The sequence below is a fragment of the Anopheles cruzii genome, unplaced genomic scaffold (genome assembly GCF_943734635.1).
Source record: "Anopheles cruzii unplaced genomic scaffold, idAnoCruzAS_RS32_06 scaffold00229_ctg1, whole genome shotgun sequence".
In the NCBI taxonomy this organism is placed as follows: domain Eukaryota; kingdom Metazoa; phylum Arthropoda; class Insecta; order Diptera; family Culicidae; genus Anopheles; species Anopheles cruzii.
Genome location: NW_026453888.1, coordinates 16,672 through 25,007, shown reverse-complemented (window position 1 = coordinate 25,007; position 8,336 = coordinate 16,672). Strand labels below are relative to the sequence as shown.

General features: G+C 52.7%; 1 non-coding gene across 1 annotated transcript; it reads right to left on the bottom strand.

The window, feature by feature from the left end:
* Positions 1 to 7,690: 7,690 nt before the first annotated feature.
* On the bottom strand, positions 7,691 to 7,761 carry Trnag-gcc (transfer RNA glycine (anticodon GCC)). The gene has a single exon. It is a non-coding gene; the product is annotated as a tRNA-Gly (tRNA).
* Positions 7,762 to 8,336: the final 575 nt, after the last annotated feature.

Here is an 8,336-nt window from a genome sequence, read left to right as displayed (position 1 = left end):
CATTTCCGTCGGAGCCGCATGAATCTCAACCTTTGTTTGTTGTTGTTGCTGCTGTTGTTGCTGTTGATGCTGTTGATGCAGTTGCGGCGGGGGCTGGTGAAGGAGTTGCAGCGATGATTTCTGCTTCGTTGCTTGTTTGTACCGACCTGCGGAACGATTGAGAGATTAATTTATCGTGTCATACCGAAGCGCCATCTGGTTGTGAGTTTGGTTTTAGCAAAGGCACAAACCGCCCCACAAACTTTCTGTTGCCTTTTGCCTCGCTTTTTCAGCTCGTATCAAAGAAATTTCTGTTAATCCATCGTATTTTGTTGAAATATCGTGAAAATCGTTACTTACTCAAAGCAAAGAAGAGCGAAAGAACCGCTTTCAGCCGCCCACTAAAGATGTCGTTCGGAGTTACCGATTCGAGGCCTCCGACCTGATGCTGTCTCAGAACCGTGAGACAGGAGTTAACGTTGTCGTACTGTGGGGAGAAAGAAAACGGAAAGGCAGCGTTAACTTCCATTATTTTGTTTACTCATAGAAAAGGCCCCGCGTTCCTAACGTTCCTGGCGATGCTTTGGAATAGCTTCACGGACTCCGCGTCAAGCTGCGGATCAAATGACCAATTACGATTTGCGTGCCGCACGTCCCATTATGGTTCATTTGACGCGCTGCTCAACTATGTGGCACGCCAAACCGCGAGCTGGCCATTCCCTTGACTAACCGGCAGCATTCCCAGGAAACGATTTAAAATCGATCGCTGGAGAACGCCAGATGCACCCACGATACGCGGCCAAAAGCCGCTAAATGACTCTGCTGGATGTGACAAATGCGCTGTTTGGCGCCCGCCTCGCCGTCCCAAGGTCCGACTTCCTTCGCGAGAACGTCGCGATGACGCGGCCGGGTACGAACGCGTCTCGCACAACTTGTTGCGTCAAGTATTTCGTTGGCCCCATTCTTAATTCGCGCCCCCCTTTTTTGCAATCCACACAGCTGTTGTCGCGCCGAAGCTGATCGTGCGCGATCGGCGCAAACAGATGGATTGCAGACGACGATGCAAAGGGATGACTCGCGGGACTTTCGCGGAACCGTGAGTGAGCTGGATTTAATGAGCTTCATTGTGCCTTGTGGGGGGCGGCTGTGTCGTTGAGGTGCGGGGGATTCGTCAAATTACATTTTAATTTATTGTGCACCACATTTCACGCTCTGACGCAAGATCTAGATGCGGGGGTCTGGAACGGTCATAATTTTTCACCTGCGCTCTCTGCAGGTCCCTGGTACTTTGAAGCCAACACGTGGTCGTTTGAATAAAATTTGCCTATCAAGCGGACAGAGTCGCGGCCCATACAGGAACTGTCACCGTGGTCGCGGTTCTGGTCCGTTGAGCACACGCTGCCAATGTCAGTTCGGGGTGCCCGATGGGGGCGTTCAACCGATGGATAAAGCCGACCTCTGAGCCTCCAAGCCTCCAAGGTCGAACTAATTACAGAGCCAAACGGGTTCCGTTGCGTGCGCGGACACCGCCGGGGCTGATAGTTGATGGACTGGGGTGATAGTTATTTCAAAATTAATAGCCCGCTACTCCCAATGAAGCACGCTCTAGTCTATCGGTGTCCGTCTTTAGGTTCCAAATCTCAAAACTCATCCCATCGGGGAGTGAACCGGAAATGGGATGAAATTATACCATAAGTTACCTTCCGTGCGAGTGGGAGATGACGTACGGATCTCTTCACGGACCCAAACCTTTAATAGCACCGAACGTCTCATGATAAATGGGAGTATCGTGGGGAACTTTAAGCCGGTTGGCAGCAGCCCAAAGCCCGTTGGGCCACCGAAATAATCGTTGACTTCCCTGTGCCGTCCCTGGACCGTGCGTGTGTGGCGTGATTGGAAGTCATTTTTTGGCACGAAAAAGAACGCAATGCCGACAGCGCCTCTTTGGGCGCAGGAAATTCCCACCAAGCTGTTTGCCATTTTTCGGTGCTTCCCCGCAAGGGACAGGCCAACCCACCGCAAAGCATTCTTTGGTGGGTACCTTTTCGTATGGCGGCCGGGCGACCTAAGTCAATAATACCGACCGACCGTTTGCGGAATGCCCTAAGCCGGAACGCCATCTTCTCCGGTGTTTTTTTTTGGTAGGCTTCCCCAGGAGCCATTTATCCAACTGGGGCATACGACGGGGCAGGGTTTTTGGAGGCCACTGGATGAGTGGACCCAATAATGCAGGAGGCCCCGTCGTGAGGGTCTTAAAAGGTAAATTATCAGCAGGTTGATGTTTGGGTGCCCCGCGTGGTGGATGATGATATCCGTTTTTGGGGCGAACATTTCGCCGATGGAACGTTTTATTACCAAGTAGGCGCGTGACGAAAAGTGACTTTGTCCGAATGGGCGATGGTAAAAATTTTAAGACTATTTAATGGAGTCAGAGACGCAACATTTGGGAAGTGACGCTTAGTGACATCGAGCATGCAACTCAAACCTCTCATTGCCAGGTACTTAAATCACTTTTGCTTTAGCACTTTCGGTTTGTAATAGAAAAGAATACTAAACAAACAAACACATTTTACTTAGACCATGCATTGGCCTCCTTCACAGCATAGCGGGCAAAACGAACCAACACAACAGTGATTGATTTCCAGCAATAAGACCCCTTCCTGAAGAGTAAGTAGAGGTTGAACCGAGGCCCCGAGGCCGAAAGGGCTCTGGCGCTGGCAGCAGCACTACGGTGCCAAAAAAGGATAGCATCATGGGTATCGCGACCAGCCTCCAATTTACCCGTTCAATCCGAGGGTTTTCGGTAAATGGTAATAATAATCCAACAGACGTAACACGAAAGAGCCCCGGCCAGATTGTGCATCTAAGCAGCAGCACCGTTTGTTGTTTGCCTGGACGAATTGGCAACACGCCAGTGTGTGTGCCGACGGCCGTGCCCATTAATCTCCGGCGGAGCACTACTCCGCACGGCTGTGAGGCTGTGTGACTTCATGACAAATTACCGACAACGGCATCGAACAACATCGAGAGCATCGCCACCCTCTCGAGCTTGAGCAACATCTTTCTCGGCGTGGCTTATTAGAATCCCACCCCGAGGGGCAGAACACGAGTGAAATTGGAACACGAGTTTTCGCCATAATCGGATTCGCCTTTGTTTGCGCGATCGCGATCAAGGCCTTTTAAGGACGCTCGGTGTCAGGCCGTCAACAACTGGGCTCTGTCTGGTGGCATACATTATGCTCCTCCGTGGCCTTGCTGAGCGCTGAGCTTTGAGGTCGACTTCAGGATCCTGCGAGAATTCGGGCCACATGAGCCCGAAGTCTCCAGCTTGTTTGGTAACAAACTTGAAGAACGTGTGACACAATATAGTGATCGTTGTTGGACATCGTCGAATGACAGATCCACTCCACACTACGGTGCCGAAGTTCTTGTGGGGTGATCTATTTATAGGTGCATCCCGATGCATTCGACTCGGTCGGGCGACAGGGCGGCCCAACAGAAACCACGTTGCACCGAATATGGCGGATGCTGAGCTGAGGGACAGCCATGAGAGCCACGTGGTCACCATGGCGACGACGCACCAATGTCCATAACCGAACGACAGCGAACAAGAATGCGTAGAGGGCGTCCCAAAAAGGGGAAAACACTTCCCCCGTGGACCGATGGCGATGAATGATCATCTCCTTCCTTCTTCGGGCGATACGCGGGAAAATGCGCCTACCGAAACCATTGGCGGCGGCGTCGGGTCGGCGGTCGGCGTGTGATATGCCAACGTCTCGGATCCCGTTCGTTCCCGAGTTCAGCGACCCGCATCGCGCCCGGATTTATCGGCAACCTGCATGATGATGCTGATGCACACGGCATCGGTCGGTGTCCCATTCCGATGCGATATCGTGAGCGACCCATCATCCCGGCTGGAATGACTCACGAGAAACGCCACGCCATCGCGACCAATCACAACAAAACATGAAACATTCCACGCCGCCCCAGAAGGTGCTGGTGGCTGCGGAGGGGCGGCTGATATTAGAATTACAAATGCACTTCCCGAGCGAACCCCGCGATGTCACGCGAATTGGCAACCTCACGATGTGTGTTGATGCTGTGTTCCCTGCATTCCTTCGAAAGGACAGGCCGGCGTAAAAGGCAAGCCACCGAACGGACCTTCAAGGTGAATCCTTGAAGAAGACCAGTCGACCACGTCGATCGGGCTATCGCACGGCCCAAGGATAAAAGAATGCCACAGTCGTCAATGCTGATGTATCGTGTCCTTTTGGGGCGGTAGATTTCCGTCCCGTTCCGAGTCGAGTAATTAAATTGGAGCTGGCTTTGGTGCCGGTTTTGGAATGCCTTCCCGAAACTGTGATGGAGCGCCAACATTTTCCAACATTTCGAGGGCTTCGAATCACGTCCCAATTCCCACGACACACGCACAGAAGAGAACTGGGTCTATGGGTCTCGGTCGGCCTTTTTGGGGAACAGTTCACTTTTGAGGAGCAGAGCCCACGTGGAGCTCATAAACATGCCGAAGGACGCAGAATTACTTCGCGGTGACGAACCACAAGAGACCTACAGACCGTTCCGTCCGGCACTCAATTCCGGGGTCGGATGACAGCGTCGACGAAGAGACACACTTCCCTGCGCCTATCCGGTCCTGGGCTATCCGGGAATGGAGTGACGTATGAGCGTCTTAATTCGCAGAGGCGTCTAGAACTTCCGCATGAAGGAACCGTTTGATGAGGTCACGCACCGCGGGAACGTGACACAGATTCTCCTGATGATGATGGCGCACACAATGTTGTGGACCCCGAGATGGTGTTGATTAAATCATGGCGGAGGCGGAAGAGCTTCCGCGGTCGAAGATCTTTATCGAGCGGAACGGAAGCGGAATCGAGACCAAAGTTCCTTCGAACATATCGCCGGACCCCGCAATTAAGTGGGACGTGTTCGTCCCCAAGGAATGGGTGGCGTTAATTAAAAGTGGACTTTCCGTTGTTTCCCCCAAAACACACTCCGAAGCCGGGATGACTCAATTATAGGCGCCATCATCATTTGGCGAGTCAGTGAAGGTGTTGCGTGTTGTGTTCTCCGACGGCACTCGGATTAATGGCGCTCGCCCTGGGATCGAGTTACACACTCCGCGAGGTGCGAATCCAAGGCTACATCACCTCCCCGAGCGGCCTACAGTCTCCGCCCGGACAGGGCCTCCTCCGGCAGTTGATCTTGAAACCGTTGGCCGTTTCGATCGATCAGCTGCCGGCCGACAGTCTGATCGTCGAACGGGGGCCGAGGCACAACATAATCCACGAGCGATCCACGAGCGATTGAATCATAAAACGTAACCCGTGGGTTGCGAATGTGGGTCAGCCGGCCATCGATCACGGTTTGCTGGTCACCGTGGCTCGCCACGGCGGCAATTAACGGACCATTAGGTTCCCAGGTGGAGCCTAAGTACGGAGTTTGTTGACAAAATAAGTACGCTCTCCGGGTTGGTCAAATTTATAGCCCTTTTTAATAACCGCTCGTAGTTGATTTGCGGAATTTGTTGTCCCTGGTTATACTGTCGGGCGTTCGAAGTCGGAGTCGGACGACCATAAACACATTTTTGTGACCCTTTTCCGTCGATAGCCTCATTACCCGATGCCATGTGGACGCGATGGATTAAGCGGCGCTAATCGCCCGTTTATGACCAACATTGCCCAACAGAGGCGGGTCCTTAAACGAGCCGATCGAACCCGATATTTGTCGTCCAATTCCTATTCCAAATATTGGCTTTTTATTCTCAGCCATTTAAGGAAAATATTGAACCCTTCGGAGGGTGGTCCATAAAACTTCCAACACGGCTTACGCTACTTTCTATAGGCATAGTAATTTCTTGTTCCAACACGTGACCGAACGCAGGATCTAGGACTTGGACCGGTGGCAAAGTTATGGCCCGTAATTAAATGAAAACAATTTGCATAATTTTAGTTTTGCTTGTTTCTTGTGCTGAGTTTGGGGAGATGTTTATTCAATGAACGGCCGAGTTAGTTAAGCCCGGTCAGCCCGTCCGCCCCCGCCTAACCCTTCCGACTCCGCCTTCCGAGTCCTTGGGGTGTTATGGTCCGATGAAAGTTTGGAACTTTCCTGTCGGCAATTTCTTTCGTCTGACGGGGACGCCGTACAAATTTGTTAGGTCTGTAGGTGGTTCGATTGAGTTTGATTGAGTTGTGCGTCCCATGCCGTTCCTGAGGCCGAACGACCTTACGGCGCTGCTCCACCCTATGACCCGCCACCACGCAGGGTCGCCCGTGTGAAGAAGATTGACACGGCCGTTCGACCGAAACGCTGGCAAAGTGAATTAATTGAAAGAACTGCCCGTTGATTGAGGCTCCCAGAAGTGGCACATTCGATGGCCCAACACGGAGATGACCGCCGCTCAGCTCAGCAAATCTGTGTACTGCCTGGCAACGGCGACGGAGTATGTAAATGAAATATGGCTTTATTAAGCCATTTTAATTGGTAAGACCTCAAGCCCAGTGGCCCCGATTCCTCCACTCGGGCCCTATTCAGCTGACAATCACCGGGAGGCCCTGTGGATAACCTTTTACCATAGATTGCACCCTTTTTGGGGCTTGATTTCGCGCACCGCACCGCGTCTTTTATCGAAACCGATCCGAAGGCGAAGGTAATTTCGCGCCGGGCGGCGCACACGGACTCTGTTTCCTTAACGGTACTTCTTCGCCGAAAATTAAAATCCTTTCCAGCATTCACGCGCGTCTGCTGCGTCATGGCAGGCACTGGTGCTGCGCCTCAAAACTCACCGCGGGCCAAAAATGGGTCACGGTTGCAATAATTGCGCATACATACGTACCCCCTCAGCTCACTCTCTCTCTGTCCCTCTCGGTCGAGTGTCCTTCCCCCACGAGCCGACTGACTGGTTGTGGCCGGTTCGCTGAATCCCATTTAAGGAAATATCTTTTTTGCATGTGGCTGAATGGCGCAACGAGAGGGACCCGGGCCTGAATGGGGCGCCGGCCACTGCCGAGGGGCGTGCGCATTGATAGTGGCCCGCAGCCAGCCTGCAACGCAAGGTGACGAAAAGCCGCGCACACGTGAGGTGCCTTCCCGTGCGGCGTGCGGCGACATGCTAATGAAGCGCGTCTTAGCGGTGGCGCAAGGTTGGCCTCAGAAACCGGCATCGGAACCGGCATCGGAACCGGCCAAACGCGGGGCGCGTAAATTATCCTTCCCGGGGCATCTCCTCGATCCTGTGCGGCAGCATTTCGGCCATCCGGCCGTGCCGATTACACACAGAAGGTGAACAGGGTGATAATACTCGCGGTTTTATAGCCGGCCGGGCGGCTGGCTGGCCAACACCCCGCGGGTCCCGCGATAATGAGGCAAAGGCGCAATAATTAAAGAAGCGTTTCTTTTCGCGACTTTTCGCGCGAGGTTCGGTGTATTCTGTCGCCAGCGCAAAGAATGTGCCGGTGATGTCGGCGGAATTTTGCACAGGGTACAGGGGCTTTGAAAGGCTTAAGCCGGATGTGCCTTTAGGCGACCGACAAAAATGACAAAACGTCGTAATTAAAGGACTTTTTGCTGTGAGCATGAACAGTTTCTTCTTCGCTTTTCTTTGCGATATCTGATAGATGGCAAGTTCGAGATGCGAAGATCTTCTGCAAAGTACCGAAAAACCGGATGCCCATTAAAAAAGAATTTTGGTGTATCTTGCATCGGCCGGGAATCGAACCCGGGCCGCCCGCGTGGCAGGCGAGCATTCTACCACTGAACCACCGATGCTTGCTGAAGATCGCCTATCGGCAGACGACCACGCTCGGGCGGCAGTGCTATTAATAGCCGCCTCAGTGGCTCAGTCAGGCCCCGATTGTGCCCGGCTAACTTTGATGCGTTGAGTGGAGTAGAAACCAGAACTGACGGCTCGGCGCACACATTAGCATTATGCTTTGGCTGCGATGACTGAGCTTCGTGTTATGTTTCCTGCCCGCCATCGCTTATCGTCCCCGTATCCGAGATAGCCTTAGTCTGTGCTAATGAATTTTAAATACGTGATAGATAAGAAAACAAACATCTCGGTTATCGAATACGCCGGCCGGTCGCCGGTTTTTACCGTTGCTCTCCACAACCGAAGCCGTCGTCGCTTCGATTGTTAATGTTGTCCTCCGTGTTAACGGGATGGAGTGTTAACGAGCTTACAAGCTGGTTAAATTCTTATCCCTATCGCGCCCTCTTAATGAGCGTGTCGATTTCAGCACCGAACGAGGAGGGGGACAAACCCACAAAATCGATGCCTCGCTTCGATTCGCCGAGCAGAGGTAAGAAAGGCCGAACCGATAATGTGTATGCTACCCAGACCC